Source organism: Columba livia, unplaced genomic scaffold (genome assembly GCF_036013475.1).
Source record: "Columba livia isolate bColLiv1 breed racing homer unplaced genomic scaffold, bColLiv1.pat.W.v2 Scaffold_177, whole genome shotgun sequence".
Classification (NCBI taxonomy): Eukaryota; Metazoa; Chordata; class Aves; order Columbiformes; family Columbidae; genus Columba; species Columba livia.
Window position 1 is genome coordinate 169,541 of NW_027043077.1, and position 24,220 is coordinate 193,760.

Below are 24,220 nucleotides of genomic sequence, written 5' to 3' on the forward strand. Positions count from 1 at the left end.
AAAGAAGTAAGAAAGAAAGAAGAAAGAAGAAAGAAGTAAGAAAGAAGTAAGAAAGAAAGAAGTAAGAAAGAAGTAAGAAAGAAGAAAGAAAGAAGTAAGAAAGAAGAAAGAAAGAAGTAAGAAAGAAGTAAAAAAGAAGTAAGAAAGAAGTAAGAAAGAAAGAAGAAGAAAGAAAGAATTATGAAAGAAGTAAGAAAGAAGTAAGAAAGAAAGAAATAAGAAAGAAGTAAGAAAGAAGTAACAAAGAAGTAAGAAAGAAGTTAGAAAGAAGTAAGAAAGAAGTAAGAAAGAAGTAATAAAGAAGTAAGAAAGATCTTAGAAAGAAGCAAGAAAGAAGTAAGAAAGAAAAAAGAAAGAAGTAAGAATGAAGAAAGAAAGAAGTAAGAAAGTAGTAAGAAAGAAGTAAGAAAGTAGTAAGAAAGAAAGAAGAAAGAAGTAAAAAAGTAGTAAGAAAGAAGAAAGAAAGAAGTAAGAAGGAATGAAGAAAGAAGTAAGAAAGAAGAAAGAAAGAAGTATGAAAGAAGTAAGAAAGAAGTAAGAAAGAAAGAAGTAAGAAAGAAGTAACAAGTAACAATGAAGTAAGAAAGAAGTTAGAAAGAAGTAAGAAAGAAGTAAGAAAGCAGTATGAAATAAGTAAGAAAGAAGTAAGAAAGAAGTAAGAAAGAAGTAAGAAAGAAAGAAGTAAGAAAGAAGTAAGAAAAAAGTAAGAAAGAAGTAAGAAAGAAGAAAAAAGAAGTTAGAAAGAAGTAAGAAAGAAGTAAGAAAGAAGTAAGAAAGAAGAAAGTAAGAAGAAAGAAAGAACAGAACAAAGAAGTAAGAAAGAAGTAAGAAAGAAGTAAGAAAGAAGTAAGAAAGAAGTAAGAAAGAAGTAAGAAAGAAAGAAGAAGAAAGAAGTAAGCAAGAAGTAAAAAAGAAGAAAGAAAGATGTAAGAAGGAATGAATAAAGAAGTAAGAAAGAAGTAAGAAAGAAGTAAGAAAGAAGTAAGAAAGAAGTAAGAAAGATGTAAGAAAGAAAGAAGAAAGAAGTAAGAAAGAAGTAAGAAAGAAGTAAGAAAGAAGTAAGAAAGAAAGAAGAAAGAAATAAGAAAGAAAGAAGAAAGATGTATGAAAGAAGAAAGAAGGAAGAAAGAAAGAAGTAAGAAAGAAGTAAGAAAGAAGTAAGAAGGAATGAAGAAAGAAGTAAGAAAGAAGTAAGAAAGAAGAAAAAAGAAGTTAGAAAGAAGTAATAAAGAAGTAAGAAAGAAAGAAGTAGAAAGAAGTAAGAAAGAAGTAAGAAAGAAGTTTGAAAGAAGTAAGAAGGAATGAAGAAAGAAGTAAGAAAGAAGTAAGAAGGAATGAAGAAAGAAGTAAGAAAGAAGTAAGAAAGAAGTAAGAAAGAAGTAAGAAAGTAAGAAAGATGTAAGAAAGAAAAAAGAAAGAAGTAAGGAAGAAGAAAGAAAGAAGTATGAAAGAAGTAAGAAAGAAGTAAGAAAGAAAGAAGTAAGAAAGAAGTAAGAAAGAAGTTAGAAAGAAGTAAGAAAGAAGTAAGAAAGAAGTTAGAAAGAAGTTACAAATAAGTAAGAAGGAAGTAAGAAAGAAATAAGAAAGAAGTAAGAAAGAAAGAAGTAAGAAAGAAGTAAGAAAGAAGAAAGAAAGAAGTAAGAAAGAAGAAAGAAAGAAGTAAGAAAGTAGTAAGAAAGAAGTAAGAAAGAAGTAAGAAAGAAAGAAGAAAGAAGTAAGAAAGTAGTAAGAAAGAAGAAAGAAAGAAGTAAGAAGGAATGAAGAAAGAAGTAAGAAAGAAGAAAGAAAGAAGTATGAAAGAAGTAAGAAAGAAGTAAGAAAGAAAGAAGTAAGAAAGAAGTAAGAAGTAACAATGAAGTAAGAAAGAAGTTAGAAAGAAGAAAGAAAGAAGTAAGAAAGAAGTATGAAATAAGTAAGAAAGAAGTAAGAAAGAAGTAAGAAAGAAGTAAGAAAGAAAGAACTAAGAAATAAGTAAGAAAAAAGTAAGAAAGAAGTAAGAAAGAAGAAAAAAGAAGTTAGAAAGAAGTAAGAAAGAAGTAAGAAAGAAGAAAGAAGAAAGTAACAAGAAAGAAAGAACAGAACAAAGAAGTAAGAAAGAAGTAAGAAAGAAGTAAGAAAGAAGTAAGAAAGAAGTAAGAAAGAAAGAAGAAGAAAGAAAGAAGTAAGCAAGAAGTAAAAAAGAATAAAGAAAGATGTAAGAAGGAATGAATAAAGAAGTAAGAAAGAAGTAAGAAAGAAGTAAGAAAGAAGTAAGAAAGTAGTAAGAAAGAAGTAAGAAAGAAAGAAGAAAGAAGTAAGAAAGAAGTAAGAAAGAAGTAAGAAAGAAGAAAGAAAGAAGTAAGAAAGAAGAAAGAAAGAAGTAAGAAAGAAGTAAGATAGAAGTAAGAAAGAAGTAAAAGAGAAAGAAGAAAGAAGTAAGAAAGAATTAAGAAAGAAGTAAGAAAGAAGTAAGAGAGAAGTAAGAAAGAAGAAAGAAAGAAGAAAGAAAGAAGTAAGAAAGAAGTAAGAAAGAAGTAAGAAAGAAGTAAGAAAGAAGTAAGAAAGAAGTAAGAAAGAAGTAAGAAAGAAAGAAGAAAGAAATAAGAAAGAAAGAAGAAAGAAGTATGAAAGAAGAAAGAAGGAAGAAAGAAAGAAGTAAGAAAGAAGAAAGAAAGAATTAAGAAAGAAGTAGGAAAGAAAGAAGAAAGAAGTAAGAAAGAAAGAAGAAAGAAGAAAGAAAGAAGTAAGAAAGAGGTAAGAAAGAAGTAAGAAAGAAGTAAGAAAGAAGTAAGAAGGAATGAAGAAAGAAGTAAGAAAGAAGTAAGAAAGAAGTAAGAAAGAAGAAAGAAAGAAGTAAGAAAGAAGTAAGAAAGAAGTAAGAAAGAAGTAAGAAAGAAAGAAGTAGAAAGAAGTAAGAAAGAAGTAAGAAAGAAGTTTGAAAGAAGTAAGAAGGAATGAAGAAAGAAGTAAGAAAGAAGTAAGAAAGAAGTTTGAAAGAAGTAAGAAGGAATGAAGAAAGAAGTAAGAAAGAAGTAAGAAAGAAGTAAGAAAGAAGTAAGAAAAGTAAGAAAGATGTAAGAAAGAAAAAAGAAAGAAGTAAGGAAGAAGAAAGAAAGAAGTATGAAAGAAGTAAGAAAGAAGTAAGAAAGAAAGAAGTAAGAAAGAAGTAAGAAAGAAGTTAGAAAGAAGTAAGAAAGAAGTAAGAAAGAAGTTAGAAAGAAGTTACAAATAAGTAAGAAGGAAGTAAGAAAGAAGTAAGAAAGAAGTAAGAAAGAAAGAAGTAAGAAAGAAGTAAGAAAGAAGAAAGAAAGAAGTAAGAAAGAAGAAAGAAAGAAGTAAGAAAGTAGTAAGAAAGAAGTAAGAAAGAAGTAAGAAAGAAAGAAGAAAGAAGTAAGAAAGTAGTAAGAAAGAAGAAAGAAAGAAGTAAGAAGGAATGAAGAAAGAAGTAAGAAAGAAGAAAGAAAGAAGTATGAAAGAAGTAAGAAAGAAGTAAGAAGGAAAGAAGTAAGAAAGAAGTAAGAAGTAACAATGAAGTAAGAAAGAAGTTAGAAAGAAGTAAGAAAGAAGTAAGAAAGAAGTATGAAATAAGTAAGAAAGAAGTAAGAAAGAAGTAAGAAAGAAGTAAGAAAGAAAGAAGTAAGAAAGAAGTAAGAAAAAAGTAAGAAAGAAGTAAGAAAGAAGAAAGTAAGAAGAAAGAAAGAACAGAACAAAGAAGTAAGAAAGAAGTAAGAAAGAAGTAAGAAAGAAGTAAGAAAGAAGTAAGAAAGAAGAAAGAAAGAAGTAAGAAAGAAGTAAGGAAGAAAGAAGTAAGAAAGAAGTATGAAAGAAGTAAGAAAGAAAGAAGTAAGAAAGAAGTAAGAAAGAAGAAAGAAAGAAGTAAGAAAGAAGAAAGAAAGAAGTAAGAAAGAAGTAAGAAAGAAGTAAGAAAGAAGTAAGAAAGAAGAAGAAAGAAGAAAGAAGTAAGAAAGAAGTAAGAAAGAAAGAAGTAAGAAAGAAGTAAGAAAGAAGAAAGAAAGAAGTAAGAAAGAAGAAAGAAAGAAGTAAGAAAGAAGTAAGAAAGAAGTAAGAAAGAAGTAAGAAAGAAAGAAGAAGAAAGAAAGAAGTATGAAAGAAGTAAGAAAGAAGTAAGAAAGAAAGAAATAAGAAAGAAGTAAGAAAGAAGTAACAAAGAGGTAAGAAAGAAGTTAGAAAGAAGTAAGAAAGAAGTAAGAAAGAAGTAAGAAATAAGTAAGAAAGAAGTAAGAAAGAAGTAAGAAAGAAGAAAGAAAGAAGAAAAAAAGAAGTAAGAAAGAAGTAAGAAAGAAGTAAGAAAGAAGTATGAAAGAAGTAAGAAAGAAAAAAAAAGAAGTAAGAAAGAAGTAAGAAAGAAGTAAGAAAGAAGTAAGAAAGAAGTAAGAAAGAAGTAAGAACTAAGTAAGAAAGAAGTAAGAAGGAATGAAGAAAGAAGTAAGAAAGAAGTAAGAAAGAATTAAGAAAGAAGTAAGAAGGAATGAAGAAAGAAGTAAGAAAGAAGTAAGAAAGAAGTAAGAAAGAAGTAAGAAAAGTAAGGAAGATGTAAGAAAGAAAAAAGAAAGAAGTAAGGAAGAAGAAAGAAAGAAGTATGAAAGAAGTAAGAAAGAAGTAAGAAAGAAAGAAGTAAGAAAGAAGTAAGAAAGAAGTTAGAAAGAAGTAAGAAAGAAGTAAGAAAGAAGTTAGAAAGAAGTTACAAATAAGTAAGAAGGAAGTAAGAAAGAAGTAAGAAAGAAGTAAGAAAGAAAGAAGTAAGAAATAAGTAAGAAAAAAGAAAGAAAGAAGTATGAAAGAAGTAAGAAAGAAGTAAGAAAGAAAGAAGTAAGAAAGAAGTAAGAAGTAACAATGAAGTAAGAAAGAAGTTAGAAAGAAGTAAGAAAGAAGTAAGGAAGAAAGAAGTAAGAAAGAAGTAAGAAAGAAGTAAGAAAGAAGTAAGAAAGAAGTAAGAAAGAAGTAAGAAAGAAGTAAGAAAGAAGTAAGAAAGAAGTAAGAAAGAAGTAAGGAAGAAGTAAGAAAGAAATAAGGAAGAAAGAAGTAAGAAAGAAGTAAGAAAGAAGTATGAAAGAAGTAAGAAAGAAGAAAGAAGTAAGAAAGAAGTGAGAAAGAAGTAAGAAAGAAAGAAGAAAGAAAGAAGAAAGAAGTAAGAAAGAAGTAAGAAAGAAGTAAGAAAGAAGAAAGAAAGAAGAAAGAAAGAAGAAAGAAAGAAGTAAGAAAGAAGTAAGAAAGAAGTAAGAAAGAAAGAAGAAAGAAGTAAGAAAGAAGTAAGAAAGAAGTAATAAAGAAGTAAGAAAGAAGAAAAAAGAAGTTAGAAAGAAGTAAGAAAGATGTAAGAAAGAAGTAAGAAAGAAGAAAGAAAGAAGTAAGAAAGAAGAAAGAAAGAAGTAAGAAAGAAGAAAGAAGTCAGAAAGAAGTAAGAAAGAAGTAAGAAAGAAGTAAGAAAGAAGAAAAAGAAGTTAGAAAGAAGTAAGGAAGAAGTATGAAAGAAGTAAGAAAGAAGAAAGAAAGAAGTAAGAAAGAAGAAAGAATAAAAAAGAAGTAAGAAAGAAGTAAGAAAGAAAGAAGAAAGAAGTAAGAAAGAAGAAAGAAAGAAGTAAGAAAGAAGAAAGAAAGAAGTAAGAAAGAAGTAAGAAAGAAGTAGGAAAGAAGTAAGAAAGAAGTAAGAAAGAAAGAAGTAAGAAAGAAGTAATAAAGAAGTAAGAAAGATCTTAGAAAGAAGCAAGAAAGAAGTAAGAAAGAAGTAAGAAAGAAAGAAGGAAGAAGTAAGAAAGAAGAAAGAAAGAAGTATGAAAGAAGTAAGAAAGAAGTAAGAAAGAAGTTAGAAAGAAGCAAGAAAAAGTAAGAAAGAAGATAGAAAGAAGTAAGAAAGAAGTAAGAAAGAAGTAAGAAAGAAGTAAGAAAGAAGAAAGAAAGAAGTAAGAAAGAAAGAAGAAAGAAGTAAGAAAGAAGTAAGAATGAAGTATGAAAGAAGTAAGAAAGAAGAAAGAAAGAAGTAAGAAAGAAGTAAGAAAGAAGTAAGAAAGAAGTAAGAAAGAAAGAAGTAAGAAAGAAGTAAGAAAAAAGTAAGAAAGAAGTAAGAAAGAAGAAAGTAAGAAGAAAGAAAGAACAGAACAAAGAAGTAAGAAAGAAGTAAGAAAGAAGTAAGAAAGAAGTAAGAAAGAAGTAAGAAAGAAGTAAGAAAGAAGTAAGAAAGAAGTAAGAAAGAAGTAAGAAAGAAGTAAGAAAGAAGTAAGAAAGAAGTAAGGAAGAAGTAAGAAAGAAGTAAGGAAGAAAGAAGTAAGAAAGAAGTAAGAAAGAAGTATGAAAGAAGTAAGAAAGAAGAAAGAAAGAAGTAAGAAAGAAGTTAGAAAGAAGTTACAAATAAGTAAGAAAGAAGTAAGAAAGAAGTAAGAAAGAAGTAAGAAAGAAAGAAGTAAGAAAGAAGTAAGAAAGAAGAAAGAAAGAATTAAGAAAGAAGAAAGAAAGAAGTAAGAAAGAAGTAAAAAAGAAGTAAGAAAGTAGTAAGAAAGAAGTAAGAAAGAAAGAAGAAAGAAGAAAGAAGTAAGAAAGAAGTAAGAAAGAAAGAAGTAAGAAAGAAGTAAGAAAGAAAGAAGAAGAAAGAAAGAAGTATGAAAGAAGTAAGAAAGAAGTAAGAAAGAAAGAAATAAGAAAGAAGTAAGAAAGAAGTAACAAAGAAGTAAGAAAGAAGTTAGAAAGAAGTAAGAAAGAAGTAAGAAAGAAGTAAGAAATAAGTAAGAAAGTAGTAAGAAAGAAGTAAGAAAGAAGAAAGAAAGAAGAAAAAAAGAAGTAAGAAAGAAGTAAGAAAGAAGTAAGAAAGAAGTAAGAAAGAAGTAAGAAAGAAGTAAGAAAAAGTAAGAACGAAGTAAGAAAGAAGTAAGAAGGAATGAAGAAAGAAGTAAGAAAGAAGTAAGAAAGAAGTAAGAAAGAAGTGAGAAAGAAGTAAGAAAGAAAGAAGAAAGAAAGAGAAAGAAGTAAGAAAGAAGTAAGAAAGAAGTAAGAAAGAAGAACGAAAGAAGAAAGAAAGAAGAAAGTAAGAAGAAAGAAAGAAGTAAGAAAGAAGTAAGAAAGAAGTAAGAAAGAAAGAAGAAAGAAGTAAGAAAGAAGTAAGAAAGAAGTAATAAAGAAGTAAGAAAGAAGAAAAAAGAAGTTAGAAAGAAGTAAGAAAGATGTAAGAAAGAAGTAAGAAAGAAGAAAGAAAGAAGTAAGAAAGAAGAAAGAAAGAAGTAAGAAAGAAGAAAGAAAGATAGAAGAAAGAAGTAAGAAAGAAAGAAGAAAGAAGAAAGAAAGAAGTAAGAAAGAAGAAAGAAAGAAGTAAGAAAGAAGTAAGAAAGAAGTAAGAAAGAAGAAAGAAAGAAGTAAGAAAGAAGTAAGAAAGAAGTACGAAAGAAGTAAGAAAGAAGTAAGAAAGAAAGAAGTAAGAAAGAAGTAAGAAAGAAGTAAGAAAGAAGAAAGAAGTCAGAAAGAAGTAAGAAAGAAGTAAGAAAGAAGTAAGAAAGAAGAAAAAGAAGTTAGAAAGAAGTAAGGAAGAAGTATGAAAGAAGTAAGAAAGAAGAAAGAAAGAAGTAAGAAAGAAGAAAGAAGTAAAAAAGAAGTAAGAAAGAAGTAAGAAAGAAAGAAGAAAGAAGTAAGAAAGAAGAAAGAAAGAAGTAAGAAAGAAGAAAGAAAGAAGTAAGAAAGAAGTAAGAAAGAAGTAGGGAAGAAGTAAGAAAGAAGTAAGAAAGAAAGAAGTAAGAAAGAAGTAATAAAGAAGTAAGAAAGATCTTAGAAAGAAGCAAGAAAGAAGTAAGAAAGAAGTAAGAAAGAAAGAAGGAAGAAGTAAGAAAGAAGAAAGAAAGAAGTATGAAAGAAGTAAGAAAGAAGTAAGAAAGAAGTTAGAAAGAAGCAAGAAAAAGTAAGAAAGAAGATAGAAAGAAGTAAAGTAGAAAGAAGTAAGAAAGAAGTAAGAAAGAAGTAAGAAAGAAGAAAGAAAGAAGTAAGAAAGAAAGAAGAAAGAAGTAAGAAAGAAGTAAGAAAGAACTAAGAAAGAAGTAAGAAAGATGTAAGAAAGAAGTAAGAAAGAAAGAAGAAAGAAGTAAGAAAGAAGTAAGAATGAAGTATGAAAGAAGTAAGAAAGAAGAAAGAAAGAAGTAAGAAAGAAGTAAGAAAGAAGTAAGAAAGAAGTTAGAAAGAAGTAAGAAGAAGTAAGAAAGAAGTAAGAAAGAAGTAAGAAAGAAGTAAGAAAGAAGTAAGAAAGAAAGAAGAAAGAAAGAAGAAAGAAAGAAGAAAGAAAGAAGTAAGAAAGAAGAAAAAAGAAGAAAGAAAGAAGTAAGAAAGAAGTATGAAAGAAGTAAGAAAGAAGAAAAAAGAAGTAAGAAAGAAGTAAGAAAGAAGTAAGAAAGAAGTAAGAAGAAATGAAGAAAGAAGTAAGAAAGAAGTAGAAAGAAGTAAGAAATAAGTAAGAAAGAAGTAAGAAAGAAGAAAGAAAGAAGAAAGAAAGAAGAAAGAAAGAAGAAAAAAGTAAGAAAGAAGTAAGAAAGAAGTAAGAAAGAAAGAAGAAAGAAGTAAGAAAGAAGTAAGAAAGAAGTAAGAAAGAAGTAGAAAGAAGAAAAAGAAGTTAGAAAGAAGTAAGAAAGAAGAAAGAAAGAAGTAAGAAAGAAGAAAAAAAGAAGTAAGAAAGAAGAAAGAAAGATAGAAGAAAGAAGTAAGAAAGAAGTAAGAAAGAAGTAAGAAAGAAGTAAGAGAGAAGAAAGAAAGAAGTAAGAAAGAAGTAAGAAAGAAGTAAGAAAGAAGAAAGAAAGGAGTAAGAAAGAAGTAAGAAAGAAGTACGAAAGAAGTAAGAAAGAAGTAAGAAAGAAAGAAGTAAGAAAGAAGTAAAAAAGAAGTAAGAAAGAAGAAAGAAGTCAGAAAGAAGTAAGAAAGAAGTAAGAAAGAAGTAAGAAAGAAGAAAAAAGAAGTTAGAAAGAAGTAAGGAAGAAGTGTGAAAGAAGTAAGAAAGAAGAAAGAAAGAAGTAAGAAAGAAGAAAGAAGTAAAAAAGAAGTAAGAAAGAAGTAAGAAAGAAAGAAGAAAGAAGTAGAAAGAAGAAAGAAAGAAGTAAGAAAGAAGAAAGAAAGAAGTAAGAAAGAAGTAAGAAAGAAGTAGGAAAGAAGTAAGAAAGAAGTAAGAAAGAAAGAAGTAAGAAAGAAGTAATAAAGAAGTAAGAAAGATCTTAGAAAGAAGCAAGAAAGAAGTAAGAAAGATGTAAGAAAGAAAAAAGAAAGAAGTAAGAAAGAAGAAAGAAAGAAGTAAGAATGTAGTAAGAAAGAAGTAAGAAAGAAGTAAGAAAGAAAGAAGAAAGAATTAAGAAAGTAGTAAGAAAGAAGAAAGAAAGAAGTAAGAAGGAATGAAGAAAGAAGTAAAAAAGAAGAAAGAAAGATGTAAGAAGGAATGAATAAAGAAGTAAGAAAGAAGTAAGAAAGAAGTAAGAAAGAAGTAAGAAAGAAGTAAGAAAGATGTAAGAAAGAAAGAAGAAAGAAGTAAGAAAGAAAGAAGAAAGAAGTATGAAAGAAGAAAGAAGGAAGAAAGAAAGAAGTAAGAAAGAAGAAAGAAAGAAGAAAGAAAGAAGGAGAAAGAAAGAAGAAAGAAGTAAGAAAGAAAGAAGAAAGAAGAAAGAAAGAAGTAAGAAAGAGGTAAGAAAGAAGTAAGAAAGAAGTAAGAAAGAAGTAAGAAGGAATGAAGAAAGAGTAAGAAAGAAGTAAGAAAGAAGAAAAAGAAGTTAGAAAGAAGTAATAAAGAAGTAAGAAAGAAGTAAGAAAAGTAAGAAAGATGTAAGAAAGAAAAAGAAAGAAGTAATGAAGAAGAAAGAAAGAAGTATGAAAGAAGTAAGAAAGAAGTAAGAAAGAAAGAAGTAAGAAAGAAGTAAGAAAGAAGTTAGAAAGAAGTAAGAAAGAAGTAAGAAAGAAGTTAGAAAGAAGTTACAAATAAGTAAGAAGGAAGTAAGAAAGAAGTAAGAAAGAAGTAAGAAAGAAAGAAGTAAGAAAGGAGTAAGAAAGAAGAAAGAAAGAAGTAAGAAAGAAGAAAGAAAGAAGTAAGAAAGTAGTAAGAAAGAAGTAAGAAAGAAGTAAGAAAGAAAGAAGAAAGAAGTAAGAAAGTAGTAAGAAAGAAGAAAGAAAGAAGTAAGAAGGAATGAAGAAAGAAGTAAGAAAGAAGAAAGAAAGAAGTATGAAAGAAGTAAGAAAGAAGTAAGAAAGAAAGAAGTAAGAAAGAAGTAAGAAGTAACAATGAAGTAAGAAAGAAGTTAGAAAGAAGTAAGAAAGAAGTAAGAAACAAGTATGAAATAAGTAATAAAGAAGTAAGAAAGAAGTTAGAAAGAAGTAAGAAAGAAAGAAGTAAGAAATAAGTAAGAAAAAAGTAAGAAAGAAGTAAGAAAGAAGAAAAAAGAAGTTAGAAAGAAGTAAGAAAGAAGTAAGAAAGAAGAAAGAAGAAAGTAACAAGAAAGAAAGAACAGAACAAAGAAGTAAGAAAGAAGTAAGAAAGAAGTAAGAAAGAAGTAAGAAAGAAAGAAGAAGAAAGAAAGAAGTAAGCAAGAAGTAAAAAAGAAGAAAGAAAGATGTAAGAAGGAATGAATAAAGAAGTAAGAAAGAAGTAAGAAAGAAGTAAGAAAGAAGTAAGAAAGAAGTAAGAAAGAAGTAAGAAAGAAAGAAGAAAGAAGTAAGAAAGAAGTAAGAAAGAAGTAAGAAAGAAGAAAGAAAGAAGTAAGAAAGAAGAAAGAAAGAAGTAAGAAAGAAGAAAGAAAGAAGTAAGAAAGAAGTAAGATAGAAGTAAGAAAGAAGTAAGAGAGAAAGAAGAAAAAAGTAAGAAAGAAGTAAGAAAGAAGTAAGAAAGAAGTAAGAAAGAAGTAAGAAAGAAGTAAGGAAGAAGTAAGAAAGAAGTAAGAAAGAAGTAAGAAAGAAGTAAGAAAGAAAGAAGAAAGAAATAAGAAGAAAGAAGAAAGAAGTATGAAAGTAGAAAGAAGGAAGAAAGAAAGAATTAAGAAAGAAGAAAGAAAGAAGAAAGAAAGAAGTAGGAAAGAAAGAAGAAAGAAGTAAGAAAGAAAGAAGAAAGAAGAAAGAAATAAGTAAGAAAGAGGTAAGAAAGAAGTAAGAAAGAAGTAAGAAAGAAGTAAGAAGGAATGAAGAAAGAAGTAAGAAAGAAGTAAGAAAGAAGTAAGAAAGAAGAAAAAAGAAGTTAGAAAGAAGTAATAAAGAAGTAATAAAGAAGTAAGAAAGAAAGAAGTAGAAAGAAGTAAGAAAGAAGTTTGAAAGAAGTAAGAAGGAATGAAGAAAGAAGTAAGAAAGAAGTAAGAAAGAAGTAAGAAAGAAGTAAGAAGGAATGAAGAAGGAAGTAAGAAAGAAGTAAGAAAGAAGTAAGAAAGAAGTAAGAAAAGTAAGAAAGATGTAAGAAAGAAAAAAGAAAGAAGTAATGAAGAAGAAAGAAAGAAGTATGAAAGAAGTAAGAAAGAAGTAAGAAAGAAAGAAGTAAGAAAGAAGTAAGAAAGAAGTTAGAAAGAAGTAAGAAAGAAGTAAGAAAGAAGTTAGAAAGAAGTTACAAATAAGTAAGAAGGAAGTAAGAAAGAAGTAAGAAAGAAAGAAGTAAGAAAGAAGTAAGAAAGAAGAAAGAAAGTAGTAAGAAAGAAGTAAGAAAGAAGTAAGAAAGAAAGAAGAAAGAAGTAAGAAAGTAGTAAGAAAGAAGAAAGAAAGAAGTAAGAAGGAATAAAGAAAGAAGTAAGAAAGAAGAAAGAAAGAAGTATGAAAGAAGTAAGAAAGAAGTAAGAAAGAAAGAAGTAAGAAAGAAGTAAGAAGTAACAATGAAGTAAGAAAGAAGTAAGAAAGAAGTAAGAAAGAAGAAAGAAAGAAGTAAGAAAGAAGTAAGAAAGAAGTTAGAAAGAAGTAAGAAAGAAAGAAGTAAGAAAGAAGTAAGAAAGAAGTAATAAAGAAGTAAGAAAGAAGAAAAAAGAAGTTAGAAAGAAGTAAGAAAGAAGTAAGAAAGAAGAAAGAAGAAAGTAACAAGAAAGAAAGAACAGAACAAAGAAGTAAGAAAGAAGTAAGAAAGAAGTAAGAAAGAAGTAAGAAAGAAAGAAGAAGAAAGAAAGAAGTAAGCAAGAAGTAAAAAAGAAGAAAGAAAGATGTAAGAAGGAATGAATAAATAAGTAAGAAAGAAGTAAGAAAGAAGTAAGAAAGAAGTAAGAAAGAAAGAAGAAAGAAGTAAGAAAGAAGTAAGAAAGAAGTAAGAAAGAAGAAAGAAAGAAGTAAGAAAGAAGAAAGAAAGAAGTAAGAAAGAAGTAAGATAGAAGTAAGAAAGAAGTAAGAGAGAAAGAAGAAAAAAGTAAGAAAGAAGTAAGAAAGAAGTAAGAAAGAAGTAAGAAAGAGGTAAGAAGGAAGTAAGAAGGAATGAAGAAAGAAGTAAGAAAGAAGTAAGAAAGAAGTAAGAAAGAAGAAAAAAGAAGTAATAAAGAAGTAATAAAGAAGTAATAAAGAAGTAAGAAAGAAAGAAGTAAGAAAGAAGTAAGAAAGAAGTAAGAAAGAAGTAAGAAAGAAGTTTGAAAGAAGTAAGAAGGAATGAAGAAAGAAGTAAGAAAGAAGTAAGAAAGAAGTAAGAAAGAAGTAAGAAAGAAGTAACAAGGAATGAAGAAAGAAGTAAGAAAGAAGTAAGGAAGAAGAAAGAATGAAGTAAGAAAGAAGTAAGAAAGAAGTAAGAAAGAAGTAAGAAGGAATGAAGAAAGAAACAAGAAAGAAAGAAGAAAGAAGAAAGAAAGAATTAAGAAAGAAGAAAGAAAGAAGTAAGAAAGAAGTAAGAAAGAAGTAAGAAAGAAGAAAGAAAGAAGAAAGAAGTAAGAAAGAAGTAATAAAGAAGCAAGAAAGAAGTAAGAAACAAGAAAGAAAGAATTAAGAAAGAAGAAAGAAAGAAGTAAAATAGAAGAAAGTTAGAAGTAAGAAAGATGTAAGAAAGAAAGAAGAAAGAAGTAAGAAAGAAGTAAGAAAGAAGAAAAAAGAAGTTAGAATGAAGTAAGAAAGAAGTAAGAAAGAAGTAAGAAAGAAGAAAGAAAGAAGTAAGAAAGAAGTAAGAAAGAATTAAGAAAGAAGTAAGAAAGAAGTAAGAAAGAAGTAAGAAAGAAGAAAGAAAGAAAGAAAGAAGTAAGAAAGAAGTAAGAAAGAAGTAAGAAAGAAGAAGTAAGAAAGAAGTAAGAAAGAAGTAAGAAAGAAGTAAGAAAGAAGTAAGAAAGAAGTAAGAAAGAAATAAGAAAGAAAGAAGAAAGAAAGAAGAAAGAAGTATGAAAGAAGAAAGAAGGAAGAAAGAAAGAAGTAAGAAAGAAGAAAGAAAGAAATAAGAAAGAAGTAGGAAAGAAACAAGAAAGAAGTTAGAAAGAAAGAAGAAAGAAGAAAGAAAGAAGTAAGAAAGAGGTAAGAAAGAAGTAAGAAAGAAGTAAGAAAGAAGTAAGAAGAAATGAAGAAAGAAGTAACAAAGAATTAAGAAAGAATTAAAAAAGAAGAAAAAAGAAGTTAGAAAGAAGTAATAAAGAAGTAATAAAGAAGTAAGAAAGAAAGAAGTAGAAAGAAGTAAGAAAGAAATAAGAAAGAATTTTGAAAGAAGTAAGAAGGAATGAAGAAAGAATTTAGAAAGAAGTAAGAAGTAAGAAAGAAGTAAGTAAGAAGTAAGAAGGAATGAAGAAAGAAGTAAGAAAGAAGTAAGAAAGAAGTAAGAAAGAAGTAAGAAAGAAGTAAGAAAGAAAGAAGAAAGAAATAAGAAAGTAGTAAGAAAGAAGAAAGAAAGAAGTAAGAAGGAATGAAGAAAGAAGTAAGAAAGAAGAAAGAAAGAAGTATGAAAGAAGTAAGAAAGAAGTAAGAAAGAAAGAAGTAAGAAAGAAGTAAGAAGTAACAATGAAGTAAAAAAGAAGTTAGAAAGAAGTAAGAAAGAATAAGAAAGAAGTAAGAAATAAGTAAGAAAGAAGTAAGAAAGAAGTAAGAAAGAAGTAAGAAAGAAAGAAGTAAGAAAGATGTAAGAAAAAAGTAAGAAAGAAGTAAGAAAGAAGAAAAAAGAAGTAAGAAAGAAGTAAGAAAGAAGTAAGAAAGAAGTAAGAAAGAAGTAAGAAAGAAGAAAGAAGTAAGAAAGAAGTAAGAAAGAAGTAAGAACGAAAGAAGAAAGAAGTAAGAAAGAAGTAAGAAAGAAGTAAGAAAGAAGAAAAAAGAAGTTGGAAAGAAGTAAGAAAGAAGTAAGAAAGAAGAAAGAAAGAAGAAAAAAAGAAAGAAGAAAGAAGTAAGAAAGAAGTAAGAAAGAAGTAAGAAAGAAGAATGAAAGAAGTAAGAAAGAAGTATGAAAGAAGTAAGAAAGAAGAAAGAAAGAAGTAAGAAAGAAGTAAGAAAGAAGTAAGAAAGAAGTAAGAAAGAAGAAGAAAGAAAGAAGTAAGCAAGAAGTAAAAAAGAAGAAAGAAAGATGTAAGAAGGAATGAATAAAGAAGTAAGAAAGAAGTAAGAAAGAAGAAAGAAGTAAGAAAGATGTAAGAAAGAAAGAAGAAAGAAGTAAGAAAGAAGTAAGAAAGAAGTAAGAAAGAAGAAAGAAAGAAGTAAGAAGGAATGAAGAAAGAAGTAAGAAAGAAGTAAGATAGAAGTAAGAAAGAAGTAAGAAAGAAGTAAGAAGGAATGAAGAAAGAAGTAAGAAAGAAGTAAGAAAGAAGTAAGAAAGAAGTTTGAAAGAAGTAAGAAGGAATGAAGAAAGAAGTAAGAAAGAAGTATGAAAGAAGTAAGAAGGAATGAAGAAAGAAGTAAGAAAGAAGTAAGAAAGAAGTAAGAAATAAGTAAGAAAGAAAGAAGAAAGAAGTAAGAAAGAAGTAGGAAAGAAGTAAGAAAGAAGTAAGAAATGAAGAAGTAAGAAAGAAGTAAGAAAGAAGTAAGAAAGAAGTTTGAAAGAAGTAAGAAGGAATGAAGAAAGAAGTAAGAAAGAAGTAAGAAAGAAGTAAGAAAGAAGTAAGAAAGAAGTAAGAAAGAAGTAAGAAGGAATGAAGAAAGAAGTAAGAAAGAAGTAAGAAAGAAGTATGAAAGAAGTAAGAAAGAAGTAAGAAAGAAAGAAGTAAGAAAGAAGTAAGAAAGAAGTAAGAAAGAAGTTAGAAAGAAGTAAGAAAGAAGTAAGAAAGAAGTAAGAAGGAATGAAGAAAGAAGTAAGAAAGAAGAAAGAAAGAAGAAAGAAAGAAAGAAGAAAGAAGTAAGAAAGAAGTAAGAAAGAAGTAAGAAATAAGTAAGAAAGAAAGAAGAAAGAATTAAGAAAGAAGTAAGAAAGAAGTAAGAAAGAAGAAAGAAAGAAGTAAGAAAGAAGTATGCAAGAAGTAAGAAAGAAGAAAGAAAGAAGTAAGAAAGAAGTAAGAAAGAAGTATGAAAGAAGTAAGAAAGAAGTAAGAAAGAAGTAAGAAAGAAAGAAGTAAGAAAGAAGTAAGAAAGAAGTAAGAAAGAAGTAAGAAAGAAGTAAGAAAGAAGTAAGAAGGAATGAAGAAAGAAGTAAGAAAGAAGAAAGAAAGAAGTAAGAAAGAAGAAAGAAGTAAGAAAGATGTAAGAAAGAAAGAAGAAAGAAGTAAGAAAGAAGTAAGAAAGAAGTAAGATAGAAGTAAGAAAGAAGTAAGAAAGAAGTAAGAAGGAATGAAGAAAGAAGTAAGAAAGAAGTAAGAAAGAAGTAAGAAAGAAGAAAAAAGAAGTTAGAAAGAAGTAATAAAGAAGTAATAAAGAAGTAAGAAAGAAAGAAGTAAGAAAGAAGTAAGAAAGAAGTAAGAAAGAAGTTTGAAAGAAGTAAGAAGGAATGAAGAAAGAAGTAAGAAAGAAGTATGAAAGAAGTAAGAAGGAATGAAGAAAGAAGTAAGAAAGAAGTAAGAAAGAAGTAAGAAAGAAGTAAGGAAGAAAGAAGTAAGAAAGAAGTAAGAAAGAAGTACGAAAGAAGTAAGAAAGAAGAAAGAAAGAAGTAAGAAAGAAGTAAGAAAGAAGTAAGAAAGAAGTGAGAAAGAAAGAAGAAAGAAGAAAGAAAGAAGTAAGAAAGAAGTAAGAAAGAAGTAAGAATAAAGTAAGAAAGAAGTAAGAAGGAATAAAGAAAGAAGTAAGAAAGAAGTAAGAAAGAAGTAAGAAAGCAGTAAGAAAGAAAGAAGAAAGAAGTCAGAAAGAAGTAAGATAGAAGAAAGAAAGAAGAAAGAAAGAAGTAAGAAAGAAGTATGAAAGAAGTAAGAAAGAAGAAAGAAAGAAGTAAGAAAGAAGTAAGAAAGAAGTATGAAAGAAGTAAGAAAGAAGTAAGATAGAAGTAAGAAAGAAAGAAGTAAGAAAGAAGTAAGAAAGAAGTAAGAAAGAAGTAAGAAAGAAGTAAGAAGGAATGAAGAAAGAAGTAAGGAAGAAGAAAGAAAGAAGAAAGAAAGAAAGAAGAAAGAAGTAAGAAAGAAGTAAGAAAGAAGTAAGAAATAAGTAAGAAAGAAAGAAGAAAGAAGTAAGAAAGAAGTAGGAAAGAAGTAAGAAAGAAGTAAGAAATGAAGAAGTAAGAAAGAAGTAAGAAAGAAGTAAGAAAGAAGTTTGAAAGAAGTAAGAAGGAATGAAGAAAGAAGTAAGAAAGAAGTAAGAAAGAAGTAAGAAAGAAGTAAGAAATAAGTAAGAAAGAAGTAAGAAGGAATGAAGAAAGAAGTAAGAAAGAAGTAAGAAAGAAGTATGAAAGAAGTAAGAAAGAAGTAAGAAAGAAAGAAGTAAGAAAGAAGTAAGAAAGAAGTAAGAAAGAAGTTAGAAAGAAGTAAGAAAGAAGTAAGAAAGAAGTAAGAAGGAATGAAGAAAGAAGTAAGAAAGAAGAAAGAAAGAAGAAAGAAAGAAAGAAGAAAGAAGTAAGAAAGAAGTAAGAAAGAAGTAAGAAATAAGTAAGAAAGAAAGAAGAAAGAATTAAGAAAGAAGTAAGAAAGAAGTAAGAAAGAAGTAAGGAAGAAGTACGAAAGAAGTAAGAAAGAAGAAAGAAATAAGTAAGAAAGAAGTAAGAAAGAAGTAAGAAAGAAGTGAGAAAGAAAGAAGAAAGAAGAAAGAAAGAAGTAAGAAAGAAGTATGAAAGAAGTAAGAAAGAAGAAAGAAAGAAGTAAGAAAGAAGTAAGAAAGAAGTATGAAAGAAGTAAGAAAGCAGTAAGAAAGAAGTAAGAAAGAAAGAAGTAAGAAAGAAGTAAGAAAGAAGTAAGAAAGAAGTAAGAAAGAAGTAAGAAAGAAGTAAGAAGGAATGAAGAAAGAAGTAAGAAAGAAGAAAGAAAGAAGAAAGAAAGAAAGAAGAAAGAAGTAAGAAAGAAGTAAGAAAGAAGTAAGAAAGAAGTAAGAAAGAAGAAGAAAGAAAGAAGTAAGCAAGAAGTAAAAAAGAAGAAAGAAAGATGTAAGAAGGAATGAATAAAGAAGTAAGAAAGAAGTAAGAAAGAAGTAAGAAAGAAGAAAGAAGTAAGAAAGATGTAAGAAAGAAAGAAGAAACAAGTAAGAAAGAAGTAAGAAAGAAGTAAGAAAGAAGAAAGAAAGAAGTAAGAAAGAAGAAAGAAAGAAGTAAGAAAGAAGTAAGATAGAAGTAAGAAAGAAGTAAGAAAGAAGTAAGAAGGAATGAAGAAAGAAGTAAGAAAGAAGTAAGAAAGAAGTAAGAAAGAAGTAAGAAAGAAAGAAGAAAGAAGTAAGAAAGAAGTAGGAAAGAAGTAAGAAAGAAGTAAGAAATGAAGAAGTAAGAAAGAAGTAAGAAAGAAGTAAGAAAGAAGTTTGAAAGAAGTAAGAAGGAATGAAGAAAGAAGTAAGAAAGAAGTAAGAAAGAAGTAAGAAAGAAGTAAGAAAGAAGTAAGAAAGAAGTAAGAAGGAATGAAGAAAGAAGTAAGAAAGAAGTAAGAAAGAAGTATGAAAGAAGTAAGAAAGAATTAAGAAAGAAAGAAGTAAGAAAGAAGTAAGAAAGAAGTAAGAAAGAAGTTAGAAAGAAGTAAGAAAGAAGTAAGAAAGAAGTAAGAAGGAATGAAGAAAGAAGTAAGAAAGAAGAAAGAAAGAAGAAAGAAAGAAAGAAGAAAGAAGTAAGAAAGAAGTAAGAAAGAAGTAAGAAATAAGTAAGAAAGAAAGAAGAAAGAATTAAGAAAGAAGTAAGAAAGAAGTAAGAAGGAAGAAAGAAAGAAGTAAGAAAGAAGTATGCAAGAAGTAAGAAAGAAGAAAGAAAGAAGTAAGAAAGAAGTAAGAAAGAAGTATGAAAGAAGTAAGAAAGAAGTAAGAAAGAAGTAAGAAAGAAAGAAGTAAGAAAGAAGTAAGAAAGAAGTAAGAAAGAAGTAAGAAAGAAGTAAGAAAGAAGTAAGAAGGAATGAAGAAAGAAGTAAGAAAGAAGAAAGAAAGAAGTAAGAAAGAAGAAAGAAGTAAGAAAGATGTAAGAAAGAAGTAAGAAAGAGGAAAGAAAGAAGTAAGAAAGAAGTAAGATAGAAGTAAGAAAGAAGTAAGAAAGAAGTAAGAAGGAATGAAGAAAGAAGTAAGAAAGAAGTAAGAAAGAAGTAAGAAAGAAGAAAAAAGAAGTTAGAAAGAAGTAATAAAGAAGTAATAAAGAAGTAAGAAAGAAAGAAGTAAGAAAGAAGTAAGAAAGAAGTAAGAAAGAAGTTTGAAAGAAGTAAGAAGGAATGAAGAAAGAAGTAAGAAAGAAGTATGAAAGAAGTAAGAAGGAATGAAGAAAGAAGTAAGAAAGAAGTAAGAAAGAAGTAAGAAAGAAGTAAGGAAGAAAGAAGTAAGAAAGAAGTAAGAAAGAAGTACGAAAGAAGTAAGAAAGAAGAAAGAAAGAAGTAAGAAAGAAGTAAGAAAGAAGTAAGAAAGAAGTGAGAAAGAAAGAAGAAAGAAGAAAGAAAGAAGTAAGAAAGAAGTAAGAAAGAAGTAAGAATAAAGTAAGAAAGAAGTAAGAAGGAATAAAGAAAGAAGTAAGAAAGAAGTAAGAAAGAAGTAAGAAAGCAGTAAGAAAGAAAGAAGAAAGAAGTCAGAAAGAAGTAAGATAGAAGAAAGAAATAAGAAAGAAAGAAGTAAGAAAGAAGTATGAAAGAAGTAAGAAAGAAGAAAGAAAGAAGTAAGAAAGAAGTAAGAAAGAAGTATGAAAGAAGTAAGAAAGAAGTAAGATAGAAGTAAGAAAGAAAGAAGTAAGAAAGAAGTAAGAAAGAAGTAAGAAAGAAGTAAGAAAGAAGTAAGAAGGAATGAAGAAAGAAGTAAGGAAGAAGAAAGAAAGAAGAAAGAAAGAAAGAAGAAAGAAGTAAGAAAGAAGTAAGAAAGAAGTAAGAAATAAGTAAGAAAGAAAGAAGAAAGAAGTAAGAAAGAAGTAGGAAAGAAGTAAGAAAGAAGTAAGAAATGAAGAAGTAAGAAAGAAGTAAGAAAGAAGTAAGAAAGAAGTTTGAAAGAAGTAAGAAGGAATGAAGAAAGAAGTAAGAAAGAAGTAAGAAAGAAGTAAGAAAGAAGTAAGAAATAAGTAAGAAAGAAGTAAGAAGGAATGAAGAAAGAAGTAAGAAAGAAGTAAGAAAGAAGTATGAAAGAAGTAAGAAAGAAGTAAGAAAGAAAGAAGTAAGAAAGAAGTAAGAAAGAAGTAAGAAAGAAGTTAGAAAGAAGTAAGAAAGAAGTAAGAAAGAAGTAAGAAGGAATGAAGAAAGAAGTAAGAAAGAAGAAAGAAAGAAGAAAGAAAGAAAGAAGAAAGAAGTAAGAAAGAAGTAAGAAAGAAGTAAGAAATAAGTAAGAAAGAAAGAAGAAAGAATTAAGAAAGAAGTAAGAAAGAAGTAAGAAAGAAGTAAGGAAGAAGTACGAAAGAAGTAAGAAAGAAGAAAGAAATAAGTAAGAAAGAAGTAAGAAAGAAGTAAGAAAGAAGTGAGAAAGAAAGAAGAAAGAAGAAAGAAAGAAGTAAGAAAGAAGTAAGAAAGAAGTAAGAATAAAGTAAGAAAGAAGTAAGAAGGAATGAAGAAAGAAGTAAGAAAGAAGTAAGAAAGAAGTAAGAAAGAAGTAAGAAAGAAAGAAGAAAGAAGTCAGAAAGAAGTAAGAAAGAAAGAAGTAAGAAAGAAGTAAGAAAGAAGAAAGAAAGAAGTAAGAAAGAAGAAAGAAAGAAGTAAGAATGAAGTAAGAAAGAACTAAGAAAGAAGTAAGAAAGAAAGAAGAAAGAAGTAAGAAAGTAGTAAGAAAGAAGAAAGAAAGAAGTAAGAAGGAATGAAGAAAGAAGTAAGAAAGAACAAAGAAAGAAGTATGAAAGAAGTAAGAAAGAAGTAAGAAAGAAAGAAGTAAGAAAGAAGTAAGAAGTAACAATGAAGTAAAAAAGAAGTTAGAAAGAAGTAAGAAAGAAGTAAGAAAGAAGTAAGAAATAAGTAAGAAAGAAGTAAGAAAGAAGTAAGAAAGAAGTAAGAAAGAAAGAAGTAAGAAAGATGTAAGAAAAAAGTAAGAAAGAAGTAAGAAAGAAGAAAAAAGAAGTTAGAAAGAAGTAAGAAAGAAGAAAGTAAGAAGAAAGAAAGAACAGAACAAAGAAGTAAGAAAGAAGTAAGAAAGAAGTAAGAAAGAAGTAAGAAAGAAGTAAGAAAGAAGAAAGAAGTAAGAAAGAAGTAAGAAAGAAGTAAGAAAGAAAGAAGAAAGAAGTAAGAAAGAAGTAAGAAAGAAGTAAGAAAGAAGAAAAAAGAAGTTGGAAAGAAGTAAGAAAGAAGTAAGAAAGAAGAAAGAAAGAAGAAAGAAAGAAAAAAGAAAGAAGTAAGAAAGAAGTAAGAAAGAAGTAAGAAAGAAGAATGAAAGAAGTAAGAAAGAAGTATGAAAGAAGTAAGAAAGAAGAAAGAAAGAAGTAAGAAAGAAGTAAGAAAGAAGTAAGAAAGAAGTAAGAAAGAAGAAGAAAGAAAGAAGTAAGCAAGAAGTAAAAAAGAAGAAAGAAAGATGTAAGAAGGAATGAATAAAGAAGTAAGAAAGAAGTTAGAAAGAAGTAAGAAAGAAGTAAGAAAGAAGTAAGAAGGAATGAAGAAAGAAGTAAGAAAGAAGAAAGAAAGAAGAAAGAAAGAAAGAAGAAAGAAGTAAGAAAGAAGTAAGAAAGAAGTAAGAAAGAAGTAAGAAATAAGTAAGAAAGAAAGAAGAAAGAATTAAGAAAGAAGTAAGAAAGAAGTAAGAAAGAAGAAAGAAAGAAGTAAGAAAGAAGTATGAAAGAAGTAAGAAAGAAGAAAGAAAGAAGTAAGAAAGAAGTAAGAAAGAAGTATGAAAGAAGTAAGAAAGCAGTAAGAAAGAAGTAAGAAAGAAAGAAGTAAGAAAGAAGTAAGAAAGAAGTAAGAAAGAAGTAAGAAAGAAGTAAGAAAGAAGTAAGAAGGAATGAAGAAAGAAGTAAGAAAGAAGAAAGAAAGAAGAAAGAAAGAAAGAAGAAAGAAGTAAGAAAGAAGTAAGAAAGAAGTAAGAAAGAAGTAAGAAAGAAGAAGAAAGAAAGAAGTAAGCAAGAAGTAAAAAAGAAGAAAGAAAGATGTAAGAAGGAATGAATAAAGAAGTAAGAAAGAAGTAAGAAAGAAGTAAGAAAGAAGAAAGAAGTAAGAAAGATGTAAGAAAGAAAGAAGAAACAAGTAAGAAAGAAGTAAGAAAGAAGTAAGAAAGAAGAAAGAAAGAAGTAAGAAAGAAGAAAGAAAGAAGTAAGAAAGAAGTAAGATAGAAGTAAGAAAGAAGTAAGAAAGAAGTAAGAAGGAATGAAGAAAGAAGTAAGAAAGAAGTAAGAAAGAAGTAAGAAAGAAGAAAAAAGAAGTTAGAAAGAAGTAATAAAGAAGTAATAAAGAAGTAAGAAAGAAAGAAGTAAGAAAGAAGTAAGAAAGAAGTAAGAAAGAAGTTTGAAAGAAGTAAGAAGGAATGAAGAAAGAAGTAAGAAAGAAGTATGAAAGAAGTAAGAAGGAATGAAGAAAGAAGTAAGAAAGTAGTAAGAAAGAAGTAAGAAAGAAGTAAGGAAGAAAGAAGTAAGAAAGAAGTAAGAAAGAAGTACGAAAGAAGTAAGAAAGAAGAAAGAAAGAAGTAAGAAAGAAGTAAGAAAGAAGTAAGAAAGAAGTGAGAAAGAAAGAAGAAAGAAGAAAGAAAGAAGTAAGAAAGAAGTAAGAAAGAAGTAAGAATAAAGTAAGAAAGAAGTAAGAAGGAATGAAGAAAGAAGTAAGAAAGAAGTAAGAAAGAAGTAAGAAAGAAGTAAGAAAGAAAGAAGAAAGAAGTCAGAAAGAAGTAAGAAAGAAGAAAGAAAGAAGAAAGAAAGAAGTAAGAAAGAAGTATGAAAGAAGTAAGAAAGAAGTAAGAAAGAAGTAAGAAGAAATGAAGAAAGAAGTAACAAAGAATTAAGAAAGAAGTAATAAAGAAGAAAAAAGAAGTTAGAAAGAAGTAATAAAGAAGTAATAAAGAAGTAAGAAAGAAAGAAGTAGAAAGAAGTAAGAAAGAAATAAGAAAGAATTTTGAAAGAAGTAAGAAGGAATGAAGAAAGAATTTAGAAAGAAGTAAGAAGTAAGAAAGAAGTAAGTAAGAAGTAAGAAGGAATGAAGAAAGAAGTAAGAAAGAATTAAGAAAGAAGTAAGAAAGAAGTAAGAAAGAAGTAAGAAAGAAAGAAGAAAGAAATAAGAAAGTAGTAAGAAAGAAGAAAGAAAGAAGTAAGAAGGAATGAAGAAAGAAGTAAGAAAGAAGAAAGAAAGAAGTATGAAAGAAGTAAGAAAGAAGTAAGAAAGAAAGAAGTAAGAAAGAAGTAAGAAGTAACAATGAAGTAAAAAAGAAGTTAGAAAGAAGTAAGAAAGAATAAGAAAGAAGTAAGAAATAAGTAAGAAAGAAGTAAGAAAGAAGTAAGAAAGAAGTAAGAAAGAAAGAAGTAAGAAAGATGTAAGAAAAAAGTAAGAAAGAAGTAAGAAAGAAGAAAAAAGAAGTAAGAAAGAAGTAAGAAAGAAGTAAGAAAGAAGTAAGAAAGAAGAAAGAAGTAAGAAAGAAGTAAGAAAGAAGTAAGAAAGAAAGAAGAAAGAAGTAAGAAAGAAGTAAGAAAGAAGTAAGAAAGAAGAAAAAGAAGTTGGAAAGAAGTAAGAAAGAAGTAAGAAAGAAGAAAGAAAGAAGAAAAAAAGAAAGAAGAAAGAAGTAAGAAAGAAGTAAGAAAGAAGTAAGAAAGAAGAATGAAAGAAGTAAGAAAGAAGTATGAAAGAAGTAAGAAAGAAGAAAGAAAGAAGTAAGAAAGAAGTAAGAAAGAAGTAAGAAAGAAGTAAGAAAGAAGAAGAAAGAAAGAAGTAAGCAAGAAGTAAAAAAGAAGAAAGAAAGATGTAAGAAGGAATGAATAAAGAAGTAAGAAAGAAGTAAGAAAGAAGAAAGAAGTAAGAAAGATGTAAGAAAGAAAGAAGAAAGAAGTAAGAAAGAAGTAAGAAAGAAGTAAGAAAGAAGAAAGAAAGAAGTAAGAAAGAAGAAAGAAAGAAGTAAGAAAGAAGTAAGATAGAAGTAAGAAAGAAGTAAGAAAGAAGTAAGAAGGAATGAAGAAAGAAGTAAGAAAGAAGTAAGAAAGAAGTAAGAAAGAAGAAAAAAGAAGTTAGAAAGAAGTAATAAAGAAGTAATAAAGAAGTAAGAAAGAAAGAAGTAAGAAAGAAGTAAGAAAGAAGTAAGAAAGAAGTTTGAAAGAAGTAAGAAGGAATGAAGAAAGGAGTAAGAAAGAAGTATGAAAGAAGTAAGAAGGAATGAAGAAAGAAGTAAGAAAGAAGTAAGAAAGAAGTACGAAAGAAGTAAGAAAGAAGAAAGAAAGAAGTAAGAAAGAAGTAAGAAAGAAGTAAGAAAGAAGTGAGAAAGAAAGAAGAAAGAAGAAAGAAAGAAGTAAGAAAGAAGTAAGAAAGAAGTAAGAATAAAGTAAGAAAGAAGTAAGAAGGAATGAAGAAAGAAGTAAGAAAGAAGTAAGAAAGAAGTAAGAAAGAAGTAAGAAAGAAAGAAGAAAGAAGTCAGAAAGAAGTAAGAAAGAAGAAAGAAAGAAGAAAGAAAGAAGTAAGAAAGAAGTATGAAAGAAGTAAGAAAGAAGAAAGAAAGAAGTAAGAAAGAAGTAAGAAAGAAGTATGAAAGAAGTAAGAAAGAAGTAAGAAAGAAGTAAGAAAGAAAGAAGTAAGAAAGAAGTAAGAAAGAAGTAAGAAAGAAGTAAGAAAGAAGTAAGAAAGAAGTAAGAAAGAAGTAAGAAGGAACGAAGAAAGAAGTAAGAAAGAAGAAAGAAAGAAGAAAGAAAGAAAGAAGAAAGAAGTAAGAAAGAAGTAAGAAAGAAGTAAGAAATAAGTAAGAAAGAAAGAAGAAAGAAGTAAGAAAGAAGTAG